Consider the following 18,390-nt stretch of genomic DNA (forward strand, 5'->3'; position numbering starts at 1 on the left):
AGAGGACTGTTTGAGGCTTCAAGAAGACCTAGACAAGCTGAAGGAATGGTCGAACAAATGGTTGTTAGTGTTTAACCCAACCAAATGTAATGTAATGAAGATAGGTGTAGGGAGCAGAAGGCCAGATACAAGGTATCATCTGGGAGAGGAAATTCTTCAGGAGTCAGAGAAGGAAAAAGACTTGGGGGTTGATATCACGCCAGACCTGTCTCCTGCAGCACATATCAAGCGGATAACATCAGCGGCATATGCCAGGCTGGCCAACGTACGAACGACATTCAGAAACTTGTGTAAAGAATCATTCAAAATTTTGTATACCACATAAGTCAGGCCAATCCTGGAGTATGCAGCCCCAGCATGGAATCCATATCTAGTCAAGGATAAGACTAAACTGGAAAAGGTTCAAAGGTTTGCCACCAGACTAGTACCCGAGCTGAGAGGTATGAGCTACGAGGAGAGACTACGGGAATTAAACCTCACTTCGCTGGAAGACAGAAGAGTTAGGGGGGACATGATCACCACATTCAAGATTCTGAAGGGAATTGATAAGGTAGATAAAGACAGTCTATTTAACACAAGGGGAACACGCACAAGGGGACACAGGTGGAAACTGAGTGCCCAAATGAGCCACAGAGATATTAGAATGAACTTTTTTAGTGTCAGAGTGGTTGACAAATATAATGCATTAGGGGGTGATGTGGTGGAGGCTGTCTCCATACACAGTTTCAAGTGTAGATATGATAGAGCCCAATATGCTCAGGAATCTGTACACCTGTTGATTGACGGTCGAGAGGCGGGACCAAAGAGCCAGAGCTCAACCCCCGCAAACACAACTAGGTGAGTACACACACACATACACACACACACACGCACACACACACACACACACACACACACACACACACACACACACACACACACACACACACACACACACACACACACACACACACACACACTGTAGGGGCCTGGTAGTCTGGTGGATAGCGTGCAGGGCTCGTAATTCTGTGGAGTGGGTTCGATTCCCGCAACGGGCAGAAACAAATGGACAAAGTTTCTTTCACCCTGAATGCCCCTGTTACCTAGCAGTAAATAGGTACCTCGGAGTTAGTCAGCTGTCACGGGCTGCTTCTTGGTGTGTGTGTGTGTGGTGTGGTGTGGAGGAAAAAAAATAGTTAGCAAACAGTTGATTGACAGTTGAGAGGCGGGCCGAAAGAGCAAAGCTCAACCCCTGCAAGCACAACTAGGTGAATACACACACACACTACTACTCACGCACTTCTGGTCAATTAATCCTCCGCAAAAAAACTACAAGGGTGATCACTAATAATTATTTATGTTGAGCAGAAGCCTTGCTAGCATGTGACTGCGCCTGGCAGTGTGTTGCTCACTTGCTACCTGGCAGGTTGCCTCCAGTCTTCAGCTCGTCAACTATGTAAGTTACATCGTGCCATATATCGATTCACACTCCAACTGAATCTCACTTAACAATGTCATAGTGAATGAACAAGAAGATAACATTTAACATATCTGAAAATTTGCTGCTTGATATATAAGAACACTTAATTCCTACAGATCTGTTGTGATAGTCAATTTAATAAGATTTTATTACAATGTACATGTCTGACTACATTTTTTCATGGAAATTACATTAGATTTTGATTTGTGATAACTAATCAAAATTTTATTCGTATTAACTTATCATCCAGTTAATGTTCTAACTTGACTGAGTAGGTATAGCAGTGTATTTCAATGTAATATATTTAAAAAATAATAAAACATTTGAGTGGGTTTGAGTGGATACTGGACCCCTCATATCCAAAGTTTGAGTGGCCAGTAACAAGCAAATGCCTAAAGATAGTTTATAGTGTTTGCTATACAAATGATTCCCTTCAAAGAAAGGACACCTTTCTTCTCTGAATTAAGTCATTAACTGTGAGTGTGGACATCAGGCAAAGCAGGCTATTGGGATGAGTGAAAGGATGAACACTCAAGATGTGCCCTGAAGATTTTCTCAGTTAACAATTTAACTTGCAAAGGTCAACATTTTGTAAGTTCTTTAGTTCACACCTATGCAAGCTGAGTCATTATTTAGTAACTTCTCCTTCGTCCATGTATGTTGAAGACCATATTTAATAAAAATTACCTTTGTTTTGAATTTATGATATAAATATTAGGAGAAAAAATACCAGTTGGCCTTTAGCTTCTGGGAAAACTATACTGCAATCTGTTTGCTGGTACTTTCATTTCTTTCATTGTAGAATCAGGAAAAAAAATAAGTCCAGTGAGTTAGAAGCAGCCAATGTGCATTTGTTAATATCTTATTATGTTGATATCTTGTTCTTAATATTTTGATGAGAATGGGCCCAACTGCTGTGCTTTTTCTGGGATAGCCAGCGATAATATATATAAATATATCTACTTTGGAATTCAAAAACATTGTATTTCCAATAAGGAATACCACTTTCCATATTAGTTCTGGGAGGGAAACTCCCTTTACATGTTCTATCTGGCGTTTTCTAAGTATACACGGTTCTCTTTTTTCCCCTTCCTTCCCCCTTCATCCTCTTTCTGCCCCTTTATTACATATTTTCATAATCCATTTTCCTCCACCCTCTTTCTTCTCCATTTCCTTTCTTCTCCAGCTTCTCTCTGACAAGAAGATACATTATTGCATAGCACTGAAACTAATAAAGAAGTGTAAGGGAAATACAATCAATGATGTTGAATTGAATTCACGAAAATCACATGGGAATCACAGCCGGTGACAATCACAGACTGCACATGTTTCATGTGTGAAATTTGTGTGAAGTTAGTCCGATGCCTCTGGTCTCCAACCTTGCACAAGCAGACATCCTTTGATTTACCTAATAAGCAGAGTGATTTTCGTTATTTAAGAAACACACTCTAATTGGTTCATTTCGATTAATATTAATATACAGTATTATATTAATAACTTGAATTACTTACTTAGTTAAGCTAGTTAAGATTAGGTTAGGATAGATTAGGTAGGTTGTGGGATATTTACCAGTGGTATTTTATTTCAATTATTTATTTTATTTTACTTGAATAAATTAAAAGTGTAGAATTTTACTATTTTTTTTATTTAGCAAGTGGATTGTATAAGATAATTTTCCCACTAATAAATTCCTCACAAGTTTTGAGGTTTTGTTATATAAATTCAACTGGACCAGAATCAACTTGTTAGCTGTTGTTTTAAATCAGCAGTCTCAGTTTAATCTAAATCAGTTTAAATTAAACAGTCTACGTGGTGTAGTGGTAAAACACTCGCCTAGCGTTCTGTGAGCGCTTTGTTATGGGTTCGTATCCTGGCCGGGGAGGATTTACTGGGCTCAAATCCTTAACTATAGCCTCTGTTTAACGCAACAGTAAAATGTGTACTTGGTTGTAACAACGATTCTTCGCGGCAGGGATCGTATTCCAGGGACCTGCCCGAAACGCTACGCGTACTAGTGGCTGTACAAGAATGTAACAACTCTTGTATATATCTCAAAAAAAAAAAAAAATTATAGTACTTAAAGTGAAGTTTGTTAGTTAATTAATGATAGTTTAAGTTGTAAGGCATAGCTGTGCCAGTAGCTCAAGCTTCCTGGGACACGTGTTAGTCACAAAGGCCCGGTCTTTCAATGGTCGATAATAGGCTTTATGGCATCACTTCACTGGATAAGGTAACCCAAAAATTCCATATAGTTTGATCACAGCCTGCTAACGGAGAACAATTAATTACTCTCGACACGATGATTAATATTAAACACTTTAAATTTAATTGTTGGTTAAGAGCAAGACTCTTACCATGTAGGGCTGGCGTCCATTCTTTTAAACCACGTCTAGCTAATAACTAGTTTAACTGGCCTTTCTTTCTGAAAACTTGACACAAAAGGTACTTTCCAGATTGACGAGATAGAAGGGTAGTGTAACACCGAAATAACACTAATAACTCCAGAACTGCTCTCGCTTGTATCTTGTTTGGGTGGTACCAGAAGTTGTGCTTTTGGTAACAAAGAGCGACTCAATACCTAACAGTACCACGAACAGTGCATAACAATCCCAGCTGTTATTACTTATGTAAAGGCTAGGGGGAAACGAAAATACTTGATTAGCACAAGTTCATAGTGGGTGGAGTGTCTCTCACCCTTTGCGCTCCTCCCTCACACTGCCACACATACTGCCTTATTGCACTCAATGGCTAACAGTGCCACAAACAATGGCAGCTATTATTACCTATGTATAGACAAATAGTGTTCTTGAAATATTTACATTGTATAACCCCAGCACACACATTACTACAATACTACAATTCATGTTCACATAAAGTGCAATTCATCAGAACCCTCATTACAAGTGCTAATAAATTCCATGGAAATCAAATCTTATTTGTGGAATGGTGTACATATACAAAATAATAATAATTATGTGAATATATACAGTAAATATGTGATTTTTTTCATCTTAAGAGATATTGTTGTACAATTTCACATGTTCGAGAATGAATGCCTATCAACATTGATTGACACTTACAGGAAAATCCATGAAGTAGAACAAGCGAAATTGTTCTCGTGAACTTCAAGTAAAGTTATTTGCATGTAAAAATTTCAACTTTGCGAACCTTCAAAATTTTTATTTATTGACCGAATTTTATTATTTTAACATGTTATGTGTAGAGTTCTTTGTTCTACAACAATTATTACAACACAAACCACACTCCATGTCAAAATGTTTGACATGAAGTCAAAAGTTATGGAGTTATAAATTATTTAGACTGAATTTTGTTCATAAGATTGTAAGGAAAAGTTAATATTATTTTATTCCAAACTACACTTTACAGAAAAATCCGCTGGAAGAAATGATGTAGATTAACATTTAAGATTAGCATGTAGTCAAGATTAACATGTAGTTGATTGCATTCTGATAACATAATGAAAATATGTGACATTGGTCACATTAAATATTTTAAATAATTTTGAAAATTGCAAATTTGTTTTTCCAAGTTACGATGTTGATCCATTGGGAACAGATGGATCAATTACAAATTAGATTATGCATTAAAAACTTGAGAGAGTTTTAGGAAGGTCGACTCAACTAAGATCTCGCCTCCTGAAGGATCTCCAGGTTTCTGGAGATATAACAAGGGTGAGAGGTCCTCCATACATCACATGAGATGGACGTAGCAGCTCACGTTGTGAGTTTTCGTTGGAGAGGTAAAACATCAGTCTGTTATTGGCTTGAGACTCAATTTATATGACAACGGTTTGTAGCTGTTTGAGATCGATTTTTGATTGTGCAGAGTTTTCCTTAGACAGCGTTTTACTCTCTCCACCATCCTCTCATAGACACTTCTGTTCCACGGTGCTCTGGGTGGAATGAATTTTCAGTAGCACTGCCGTTGGTTTAGGGCAGTGCGAATGACTGGATGATCCTAGACCTCTCTTTCTGACATGTTTCCTTTGCAACCAGGTTGAACCCATTGTCCGAGATCATCAACTTTGGGCAGGATCTACGTGTAGCATATCTGTGGTAGGCCTGGATGAATGATTCAGCACATATGTTGAGAGTCACCTCAAAGTGAACTCCTCGAATGGTGGCACATGTGAAAAGGGAGATGTTTGCCTTCACAGGGATTTTGTTCCTGATGCCAGTTAGGGTTATTGATCCTGTGATGTTCACCCCAGTGATCTGAACGGGACGAAGGTTCCTTAAGGAGTGGTGGAGGTCCTGGGTTAGGATTCATCCGTGCATCGTATCTTCGTCAAACAACACAGGATTTAAGTATTGACTTTCTAGTCTGGTGACCCTGAGGAAGACAGTACTACTGTCTTAAAGGTTATCTAGTACTCCACCATGAAGTGTGCAATACTTGTGGATATGAAGCACAAGCAATCTGTATATCCAGTGATTCCAGGGAAGGAACCAAGGAATCAAGGAACTTCATAAGCAACATTTTTGTGCTAAATTCGTCCCTCGAAACGCAGAATGTTGATATTGTCTGGGACAATCCAAAGAGAGACAGATTATTGATGGTTTTAGTTGAGAGGTTTTTATAATCCTCATTATATTTTTGTAATTGAGCTTGTTTTATTGGGTATTTAAGATCACGAGGGGGACCTATGTTCAATTCCCAGCTTTTGTGGGAAATCGAACACCCTTTGTGTGGCTCTAATAAGTTTATTACAATCAGAGTACGGAGTGCAATAAATAACTGAAGTCAAGCATGGTTCTGGGATCTCAGTGGGAGCAGTGAAATTGGTCACAATGACTTGTGGCTTTTGTTTAGGCCACTTGTCACTGACTAGCTCCATAGGCCGATGGAACCACATCTCGGCTTTTGATAATTGTTTTAAGGTCAGACCTTTGGAGAAATAGTCAGATGGGTTCTCCTTTGTGGGTACATACCGGTGTTTGTATCCAGCTGACAATTCTCGAATTTCGTTTATGTAGTTGGTAACATGTGGGGTTTTGCTATAATTATTGTGAACCCACTGTAACACCGCCTCATTATCTGACCACACCACTGTTTGTTCAACATGGATGTTGCTCAATGTTTTGGTCAGATAATGAGCTAGCTTTACCCCTATTAGTAAGGCAGTTAATTCCAGTTCTCACAATGACCACTCCTTTAACGGTGTCTCTGGCTTTAGATGTGAATAAATTTGTTTTCCCATTAGTTAGTAGGTATGTTGCAGAGCCGTAAGAACACCCTGAGGCCTCGCAAAACACGTGCAGGTGAATTAATTGATCTTGATTAGTGATAGTTCGAGAGATCTTAATAGACTTTAGGGTATTTAAATCTTTAACCCCTGCCATTTATCTTGAAGTGTTGGAGTCAGAGGATCATCCCAACTTATTTTCTCAACTAGCATTCCTGCATCAACAACTTGCCCTTAATTAATACAGGGTTTAATAGTCCTAAGGGGTTGAAGGTTTTGCTTACTTGGGAAAGCAGTTTCCCCATGGTTATATTGGTGGTTTCCATTCCACCAATTTGATTTTGAGTTTATCAGTTGATGTTTCCGATTCTACTCCCAATGCAATAATTTTCTGAGACACTTGGTGGTAGGGAAATTCTGATTAAATAAATTGATTTAAATTGTCATTATTTGAAGCCCGCAACTGGATAGACACATTGGCTCCCAAGAACTCTCAATTAGCTTCACAGTAAATTGTTAGTAGTTCCTTTTCACTGCTAATTGTTCCTTGGAAATTCTCAACATACAGATTGTTTCTAATTTCAGTCTGTAGGGTCTTTTGGACTTCAAGTGCATGTCAAAAGTAGCCTGAAACATAAACGGAGAGGTAGCTGCTCCAAATAGGATGAATTCAAATTTGTACGAGATTAAATCACAGGGATCCTTGATCCAAAGGAACTTGAAGTTTCTGTCCTCCTCTTGGAATGTCATGCCTATGTCGGCCGTATTTGCATAAACTCCTGTTTGGAATTTGATTGCATGTCATTAACCCTTTTGGTTAAGTTAGGGCTAATTTGAAGGTAGTCATTCAACAATACACTATTCTATTTGCCCATGGCACTAGAGTTAAAGACTATTCTCGGTGGAGTAGAAACTGAGGCTTTCAATACTGCATTGTGAGGTAAATAGTGTCCCTATTTAGGATTGTCGTTTTTTACGACTTCGATGAATTTATTTTCGAGTTGATGGATTTTTTCATGGTACAATTTCGAGACTTTCGTTGGTTTTGTACCATGAGATGGTTTGTTGGCAGCTGATGAAGATTCAGCCGCCATGGAAGCCTGAAGCCACCATGGAAGCATTGTTTTTCCTTCTAGACAACTGAATCAAGGTATTGTTCATATGTTCAGGCATTGCCTGGACTAGTTTGTTCAGGGACGATGCTTAATTTGGATAGATCCCATAATTTATAGATAGAGGGATCCAGCTAATCCTCAGTCATGTCTCTGAGCATTAGTAATGACTGCTCTTTGCTTAGTTATGAAACTATCACTGAATTGATTTATTTGTTGTCTTCAAGTGTGGGTTTATTCAGACTCATTACTGGGCCTATGAGTAATTTACCTCTTGCAGACATTTCAGGTTCATTTGCTGTTGTTTTGTGTGTCCAGTAGTGAATTTATGGTAGTAGTCTGCACCTACAAGGATTTCAATATTGGTGAGGTGGGCCAACATAATTTATTGTCTGCCAATTTAATTATCTTTTTCTTTCAGGAATTTAGTAGTAGCTCCTAGACCTTGAAAATTTAGGTCCGACAGAATTTTGTTCACCATTATAGCCTGTACTGGATGGACATAACTGCTCAAAAGGGCAAGAGGTTGTACCACCTGTGATAGGTGGTACCAAGTCTACCACCTGGTACACTTGAAACCCTGTGTTAGCCAGAAACCCCAAAATGTTTAATTTTACCTGGGTTAAAGGTTTTAGTTGAATATCATCTCCCACTCTTTGAGTGACAAAAATCTTCTGGGACCCTTGGTCAAGCAACCCTTGGGTATAGATCTCGGGTCCTTTGTTTTTGATGGTCAGTTGGGCAGTGGGCAAAGTCACAATATTGTTGGACTTTGTAGATAGGACACTAATCAGAATTCTGTCGCACCTTGCAGTACTATATGGTGGTGGAAGCTTTATCTTCCTCGACTTTGGGTTTTGGAGACTTTGTTTTGGTGTTCCCACAGAGCACTGAGTGGTATTGAGTCTTATTACACCTGTTGCAGGTATGTAATTAGGTTTCACAGGTGTGGTATTGTGTGACCTGGGACACCTCGTGCATTTTTGCAGTCTTTTGAGTCACGTCACACGGGTGGCACGATCAAGATAATTTTTGCAGTGTTAAATAGAATGCTCCTCCTAGCAGCACAGACATGTCTGCCAGCTGCAGCACCTTTTGAAGTTACCACCTTGGGGTGACCCAGTAACTGTTGGCTTCGAGGGACCCACTGCGGAAAGGTCCTGCACCCACTGTACTTCAAGGGACTCACCACGCTACTTGACTTCCAATGAGGAGTGAAAGTGTTTTGTTTGCGTTTATTGTCAGTACTTGATGTACTTTTGATCTCCATTCACTTCGTCGTCTTAAGCTTGTCAGTTGAAGAACCCTGTTTGGGTACTATTTTATAATGTGCTCTCATACAATATACAATCATCTTCAAACTCGCAAAGATTTCATCTAGGGTGAGGATGTCTGTTCTGTAGTGAGAGAAGAGAGATTCCAAGATTTCCTTGGGTAATTTGCTCGGAATTTCTAATTTTGCCATCCATTCTGCTCAAGGCACATCACCCTTAGCAGCAAGAGCTTTGACTAAAAGCTCAACTTTGAGTCTAAAGACTTGTATAGCCTCAGGTGTTTTACCTGGTGCAGGCATAGCTCTCAGTTTATAGTAGAAATTGGCTATAGCAATCACTTTGTTAAAATAATTAAGTTTAACAACTCTATATGCAGTATCGTAGTCGTCATCATTAGGAATCAGATGGTCAATAACTGCCTTTGCTTTTCCTCTCTAGGTACTTCATAAATAATGGAATGTAGATGTTTTGGTAATGGAATCTTTAGAGCTCACGAATGAATCAAACTAGTTCCAGAAAAGGTCAAAGTTATTATTATCCCTGTCACAAAATTCTGGAGTTTTCAAAGCAGGTATATGTACTTCTATGATGAGGTTAAACGTTCAATTTGATGAGGTTAAATGCTCAATTTGTTGTTGGAGCATTTTGAGGACACAGAGTTAATATTTAATTGCTCTAAGAGTTATATTAATTTATCTAGATGATCTTGAACCTCCGCCTCATATTGAGCCTTTTCGCCGAGGAAGTTGTCTAGTCTGTCTGTATGATTTTTTTCTTCGATGAGGCTTTAAACATGGTTGTTTACTGCCTCAACAGCCTTTTGTAAATTTTTTTTTTGCCACCTCTATGTGGCTTTCAAGTAATTTCAGAGTCACATTTGATGACTGGGCTAACTGCTCACATTTGTTCAGTTACTTGGTCACTTATCATTTGTGACTCACAGGGGATCTATAGTACAACGTATTGGTAGTAGATATTTCGTCTGTCATACTAGCTGCCTGATTGTGCTTTGTTAGGCCCATAATTTCTGAGCTGAAATAATTAGGGTATTTGCTCATAAATGCTGAGCAGGTGATAATAGTAGCCTAGTGTGGTTATTTTCAGTCGCTATGGTGTGGGAGTGATAATTAAATTTAACAAAAGAGGCTGTACCACCTGGTACACTTGAAGCCCTGTGTTAGCCAGGAACCCCAAAATGTTTAATTTTACCTGGGTTACAGGTTTTAGTTGAATATCATCTGCCACTCTGTGAGTGACCATCAACCTATTATCGAGGTTGGCAAAATAAACAAGCAAATTTATATAATTATATGCAGGTTCATTTGAGCGATAATTAGTGCCAATGATTGATTACCTTAGGTTAGCTCATTATTATCGCCGTCGGTTGGTACAGAGATACCTTTCACCACTCAAATATATAATGATTGAATAGTAGGAATATTAGATTATATATACTAATGGAAATATGATAATATAATAAGTATAACACAACTCATGTTGTTAGTAGTCCCACCCTAATCAGGGTCTGCACAATAATTAAATGTGGTTAGATGGTTCACTATTTAGTACAACTCTAGTCAGTAGTTGTATCCTAACCAAAGTAACCCAAAATCATCGTAAGGTAACCACAAGGCAAAGTACCCTAATGCGGGGTGGCAATAGCTACAAGTTTATATAATTGTGCTATAGGACAGAGTGGAATATAATTTATATTTTTTGTTTTATTTTAGATTAATAATTCAGTTATTAAACTAGTTATTGGTTGGAAATTTTTTAATTTATTTGCTACCATCCTGCAGAAATAAAACACCATTAATTTTAGTGGATAAATGTCTACGAAAGTGAAGCTATAATTGAAAGTGAAGCTAGGTGATACGCTCTATGTACGGAATTTATTAGTAGCACATATTTAACTCCTTCTTTACCTATGTTGAGGTTGGAAGCAAAAAATACTGCTGCAATTATTTGGTTTCAGAAACACTGCTTTGTGCACTTAAATTGTAGAGAATTGATGAAGCAAGGCTAGTGAGTTAATTTGACCTGTCTGCTTCGACTGGCTATATTAATTATATATTGATTTCACAGGTTCACTTGTGAACCATAAGATTCTGGTTTGAATGGCCATAAACATGTGGGAAATTTATAAGTGGAACTATATTTTAATTATTTATTTTATATTACTTCGATAAAGTAAATGTGTAGAATTGTACTTTTAATTTTTTTATTTAGCAAGTGAACTGAATAAGATAATTTTCCCACTAATAAACTCCTTGCAACTTTGGGGTTGTTATTATATAAATTCAATTAGACAGGAATCAACTTGTTTGCTGGAGTATAAAGTTTATATTAGTTAGATTGATAAAGATTAAGCCACCCAAAATATTGCATAGGTATGAAAAGCCGTAATATTAAAAGTTAAAATAAAAATTGTTAGTTAATAAATGATAGTTCTAAGTTTAGTAAAGCTAAGTTGCGCCAGTAGCGGAAGCTTCCAGGGGTCACGTGCTAGTAACACGGGGCCTGATCTCTCAATGGTTGAAAGACTGGGCCCTTCTCCACTCTCCACTCACCACCCCCGTCTCCACTCACCACCACCACCACCACCTACTCAACTCACGACTACCACCACCACATTAACCACTCATCACCATCACCATCTCCACTCACCACCTATACCACCACCGTCTCCACTCACCACCCCCACCTTCTAAACACACTCCACCACCCACCACCACCACAGTTTCCATTCACCACCAACACCATCACCACCTTCTCCTCTCACCATTACCAACACAATCAACACCTTCTCCACTCACCATCAATACCACGACCGTCTCCACTCATCACCACCAGCACCCCTGTTTCCAATAACCATCACCACCTTCTCCACTCAACACAACCACCACGACCACCGACTCCACTCATCATCACCACAACCACCACCTTCTCCACTCAGTAGCACCACAAACACCTCCACCACCAGCACCACCGTTTCCACTCACCACAACCTTCTCCGCTCACCACTACCACATCCACCTTTTCCACTCAACACCACTAATACTACCGTCTACTCTAACCACCACCAACATCTTCAATCACCACAAACCACCTTTTCCACTAACCACCACCACCACCACCACTACCTACTCCACTCACAACCACCACGACCACCGTTTCCGAACACCACCACTACCACCAACAAGGGAGTCTGGCCCTAGCTTCGGTGCGGGGCAGACGTGTTGAATCGGCGCTCCAGCAGTTGGTGTTGTTTGCCCGTTTCAGCTGGTTGGGGGCGGGTGTGTGTCTGCTCGCCTGTGCTGACGTGGCGTTACGATGGGGGTCCCTCTACCCCCTGTCGTCCGGGCTCAGTCTGTGGAACTAGAGTTCTCTGTGCGGGCTGGTTACCCGGAGATTGCCCTGGCTTGTGAACTGCTCTCTGTCCCTGTGTTTGCGATTTATGGGGTCGAGTTGGTAACGGCCCGTAGGGCCATTGTGAAGTTTGCAGAGGAGGCGGCGTATCGCGATTTTCTCCGGCGATACGAGGGGCGGACACTGCCCCTGCCGGATGGTGCGGGCACTGTCACCCTCTCGGATAGAAGTGGTGCACTTACTTACATCAGTGTGCATGGGGCTCCCTTGGAGTTTCCAGAGGCTCTGCTACGGCGGTATTTCGGGCGGTTTGGCGCAGTTGTTAGTGTGAGAGTGAACGTGGTGTCTTCTAGTCCTCTTAAGGGTGTGAGGTCTAACATTCGCACCCTGGGCATGAGACTCCGGGCGGATATTCCGTCCTCTGTGCGCCTTATGGGGTACAACGTTCGGGTGTTTTACGCCCGTCAGCCGCGGACGTGTTATCGTTGTGGTCTTTTGGGCCATCAGGCTGCTGACTGTTCTGCGCCTCCTGTTGCACCAGTGAATCTCTTCAGTGAGGAGGATTTTCCGCCCCTTCCTGTGGGGGATGATTCGGTGGGTATGGACGTCTCTTCGGCTGAGGAGGTGCCCTCTGTAGCAGCTGTTGCTCCGCCTGTTGCGCCCCCTGTTGTTGCCGCATCTCTTCCGGAGGTTGGGTCCTCGCCTAGTGCTCCGGCTGATGTCCCTGCGCCTCTTCCGCCTGCCGTTTGCTCAGACCCCTCGTCTTCCAGTTCTTCCTCTGCTGTGTCTGTCCCGGTCCCTGCACCCTCGCCGTCTGTCCCGGCTGTGCTGGGAGCTGAGGTGGATCCGGAATTCCCTCCTGTGCCTGGCCTGGTGCCCCGTGTGGTTGAGGAGGCTGCCGTGCTGCGGCGTGCGTCGATTCTCTCGGTTGGTGCTGCGCGGGTCGCTGAATCTGCCTCCGGGTCTGATGATGTGCGGCCCGAGCCTAAGCGTTCCCGGCGTTCTTCTGTGTGGGCTGAAGTTGGCGAATTCGACGAGTGTCGTCCTTCCGTTGACGGTGGGGTGGCTCCGGATGTGGTGCACACTACGGTGGTGGCGGAGGTACACTTGCCTGAGGATGCCGGTGCCGGCGTTTCGGCCTCGACTTCTGGTCCGGTGTCCGAGGGTCCTGCTTCAGGTGCGTTGCCTGCGTCGGATGGCTCCGGTTCTTCGTGGGCGGTGGTTTCCCCTGCTGTAGTTGGTGGTGAGCGGGGTGGCCTGGTGGTGATGTTGAGAAAGGATGCTCGCTCTGGATGTTCTGTGGCCCCTTCCTCGTTACCCGTTTCCTCTGCAGCGGTCTTGCCGCCTCTTCCGTTTCCTGCAGTCCCTTCCGTGTCTCCTGCGGTATCCGTGGAAGTGCTATCGTCTCAGCGTCCGACACCTGCTTCGATGGCGAAGGCGTGGCAGGCTCGGCGTCCCTCGTCCGCTTCTCCGGTGTCGTCTGCTTCCTCGAAGGGCGTGGTTGGCACTCCCCAGCCTCGTTATGCGACTTGCGTCAGTGACCTTAGGCATTGGCCGATGCCGCCAGATATAGATGTTCCGAGTTTATGATACCCGCTCGAGCGCGGGGGATCAAAAACCCTACCGACCTTGAAGATCTCGTCTGGGAAGCTTACAAGTCGAAATATCCTCGTGAGCTGTTCCCGGAGAAGTACATTTCTCACGATGTTCCTCGCAAGTGATTTCTATGTATTTTGTGTTGCCTGGTTGTGGGGTGTGTATGTGAGTGGGTGGGGTGGGTATTGTTTCCCGGTTCCTGCGTGCTCCGGTTTGTTGTGTGGGTTTTTTTGTATGGCTCGTGGGGGGTGTGCGGTTCCTATGCGTTTGTTTGTTCGGTTATGGATGTCGTGTGCGCTTGTTTGTCATATTGTGTGCCCTTCAGGCTGTTGGTGTGTGCTCTTTGTTATGTTTTGCCTTCCGTTTGTTATGGCGGATCTGTTTTCTTTATTGTTATTGTCCTTATTCTTGTATGTTTCTCGCCTCTCTGTATGTATTTGAGGTGTTAGCAGGCTTGTTATGTGTGCATTTTGTCCTGGGGTTTTCCCTTATGTTTGTCTTACACTGTGTTTATAATTGTGTATTGTTTGTATATGCATTTTTGTTTTGTGGTCAGCCCTTCTGGCTGGTCTTCTATTGATTTGTTCCTTTGTCCTTGTACATATGTGTGCTTTGTACTTTTGTTCTATGTTATATTTGTTCTGTTTTTCTTGTACATTATACGCATGCTTGCATGTAAAAATAAAAATAAAAAAAAATAAAAAACTACCACCAACACCGTCTCCACTCACAACCATCACCACCACTGTCTCCACTCACCACTACCATCTCATTCTTCACACTGTACCAACAAAACCATCTTCTCCACTCTTCACAATCATCACCACCGTCTCCACTCACCACCACCACAACCTTCTCCACAACCACCTCCACCTACTCCACTCACCACCATCACCGTCCCATGAACACATATACCAACATCTCTAACCACCACCACCACTGTTGGAAAGTTCCAATACTGATACATCTTTATTGTATCATAATACATCACTATTGTATACTAAGCATAGTATCTATTAACCCTACTAACTGTAGTGCTAATATAAATTGATATTTTCCTATCTGCAAGTCATTTACTAAAATTCTCCCCACATCGAGGGGCGGTATTGCGTCAGATAATATCCAGCAAAACATGATTATTATCAACATGCCAGAGAATTGAATAATATTCTCAACCATTATCAGTATTCTTTACAAGAATTAATACCTGATAATATAACAATTAGTGATTCAATAACAACGAGTTATCAACTAAAATATCACTAAATAACAGCTTATCTGTTATCTCAAACCGTCATGGAGGAAACAGAACTTCTCTCCATTTCATAATTATTGGCAATTAGCGAGAATGAAAACAATATTTAACTCCCTATAATTGCGACTCTATTCTCATTGACGTATTAAGTAGGGTAATTACAAGGAAAAGAATTTTCTGTTTCTACTATGTCGCGCATGCGCGAGAGAGGGGTTGAGGGAGGAGAGGAATCGGACGCCAGCAAGCCATGCGGTTGGACGACGCTTAGACAACGTGGCGGCCATTAGTCCAGGGAGAGCCGAATCTTTCATCAATTAAGAGTTAGGCCCTTGCTATTAATCGGCCTTGAAGTGTGCAACTACTCCATTAGTGATTCAAGGATTGCATCGGTGGACAACCAGCAGGTTAGGTGTTCTAGTATTGTTATAGGAGCTCTCTATATATGTACTCTGCACTTAGTCCATCGTTACGCCGTAATACCTCCCCAAACACCACGTACGTCCGCAAGGAATTTAATTTGTTCCTTCCATTGAACTGTAATGGCATAATCTAATTTGTGTAGACAACTTTTACACTCTATTGGGTTTCCAGCGTGTGTTGGAGCTGCCGTGATTGCAACAATTTCCCACGCTACGCTAGTGGATCACGTGTTCCAACAAGTCCCAGTTGACGCCATCTCGACATCACACCTCCGTTCACTGTTACAGCTAAGCAGGTGAAATTACTTTAATTTATTTATTATTTATTCATGAACGGATGAAACCTAATAATAATTTGAGATTATATATAATTTACGAGATTTAGGAAGTCAAGAATAATTTCATAGCCTCATGAATTTTATATGAGAACAATTTCTCGTATAATCATTGTCCAATATATTCTTGCTACTAACCAAATTCACAAATGATTATTTTATTATATCTTAGTAAGAGTTACTAAATTTATTCGAGGAAGAACCAGCCTTGATGAAGTGTACAGGGAGTACTCTACTTCTGGCATTAACCCCCCATTTGAGAAGGAGGGAAAATTTACTTCTTGAATAGTAATTTAATTTACACTCCTTTAATATTCAAGGAATAATTTTTAATAGTTACATTATCCACAGGCACTGGTATTTCAGTCCTTTTCTGATGTTTATTTATCTGTTTCCCTTTTCAGTAAAAATAGGGTGGTCCTTCGATTAATTTAAATCAATTAATTGAATATCAATATATTGAGAGTAAGCATTCCTTCACGACACAAATTTGGTCTCTTCAAACCAGATGCATCTAAATTAACATCAATATTCTAGATCAGTTCTCAGAGAATGAAACAAATTTAGTCCTCTTCGAATCTGATAGATATCTGAGAATCAAGCTGTCCAAATTAATTTAACCATTACTAATTACCATGCGTAGTAATCTAGACTAACCATATTTCATTATCTGTGGCTACCGGCAGTGTACCACATATGTTAGCCTAACTCACACCAATTTATTTGCTGTCTATATCTTATGTATAGGGTAGCACTAGTGGGACATAGTCAGTTACCTACAACACTCAGACTTATACCTCACACTGAGGTAAGAATCTTCAGGCCACCAGGAGCAACAGCTCACAATTTCTATAATAAATCCATATTAACACCTGCGTTAGATTGGCCTCACCATCTAACCATTATTTATCTAGGTGGTAATGACATCCATCCTACTCGACACCCAGCTGAGGTAATTAATCACCTTAAAACAATAATTTCCTCATTTAAACTTGTTAGCAGTTCAGTAGTGTTCACATTAGTGGAACCTCGCCAACTAAGTAATAATAATCGTTGGGGAGTGAGTCCAGAATATTACCAAAGGCTGCCAAATATATAAACTTTCGGCTGAAGAAAAGAGTATGATTGGATGCCACTTACATTCAATTTACAGTCAGACCATACAGGCAAAACCTGGCAAGAGATGGTGTACACCTGACAGGTGAGTATAGGTCACATGTAGTTGACAAATTGGTCAACACAATCAACCATCATAAAAGGTTGTGGCTAGCAAGTCAAAATTAATTATATATATTTTATATTTTCACCTGTATGTGCAAGTGCACATTTATACATTATAAAATCTAAAAAACCCAAAAACACAGCACATATATATATCTATTCACATTAGTAGTAGTAGGCATCCTTCAGTCTCGGAAGACTATGGAGTTGCGCCCTGACAGGGTGCAAAGCCTGGGTAGGTAAATCTGGAGGAGAAGCTGTTACCCATGCAGCAGGTCCCCCTCTCCACGCTGCTGAAATTATCCAATAGAAAGGCAAATGCCAATACACATGGTTCCAGCAACGTCGCAGAAGCTGCCAGAACGAGGTCGACGTCAACAATGAACTGCCTTAGGGGCTCCAACTCCGGATTTTTCCTCGAGGTTGACTCCTGAAGCCTTTCCCAAAAAAGGGGTATGGCTGCAAGGCAGCGGAGGTTTAAAATCAGGGCTTTCCTTCCCCTAGATGGGCTGCCTTCCCAGGCTATCGAGTCCCATCTACCCGGAGAAGCTGGTTTTAAGGCATCAGAGGCACGCCCTCGCCCCTTCTCCTGTCGGTAAAAGCAGTTCCGCCGGACTTAAAGACTAAGCCACTCGTGCAGGCCAGGAGTTGGACTTGGTTGTCAGAGGCTATTGTTGACGCATGCCATATAGGAGCATTTTATAGGTCATGGGAGCTCGTCCCCATTTACCACCCCTTGGCTATGACAACTCCTTGGAACCAAGGGGTTGTCCTATTCACATTACTGCACCATTAATTAATTTATGCCAACCTCTATTAGGTAGGAATTTAGGCTGTGATTGTGCTGAGTTTTACACAAATGTAGACTAAATAACTTAGTAGTTTCTTTAGTAGAAATTATTTCAACTAGTCTTGAACTAGTCAGTAGTGTATATTATTCATTATTGTGCTGACCCTGTAACAGGGTGGGACCAAGTACCATTATTAACTATTTTGCTGACCCTACAACAGGTGGGATCCCAGTACCATTATTTACTATTGTGCTGATCCTACCACAGGGTGGGATGCAAAACCTTATACTAGCTCTGATTAGAGTTTATACATATAAATCATTTTGTGTATTCATTATTTGTGTATATAAATT

The 18,390-nt window shown here is 41.3% G+C and overlaps 1 long non-coding RNA gene across 1 annotated transcript in view; it reads left to right on the forward strand.

The window, feature by feature from the left end:
- The first annotated feature begins 1,386 nt into the window (after window positions 1-1,386).
- The window catches only part of LOC138365104 (uncharacterized), a 92,889-nt gene continuing 75,885 nt past the window's right edge, over window positions 1,387-18,390 (forward strand). Inside the window, exons 1-2 of the long non-coding RNA XR_011228645.1 lie at window positions 1,387-1,435; window positions 15,863-15,986. This is a non-coding gene — a long non-coding RNA (uncharacterized lncRNA). The remainder of the gene's footprint in view (window positions 1,436-15,862; window positions 15,987-18,390) is intronic.

This window comes from Procambarus clarkii, chromosome 15 (genome assembly GCF_040958095.1).
Source record: "Procambarus clarkii isolate CNS0578487 chromosome 15, FALCON_Pclarkii_2.0, whole genome shotgun sequence".
Classification (NCBI taxonomy): Eukaryota; Metazoa; Arthropoda; class Malacostraca; order Decapoda; family Cambaridae; genus Procambarus; species Procambarus clarkii.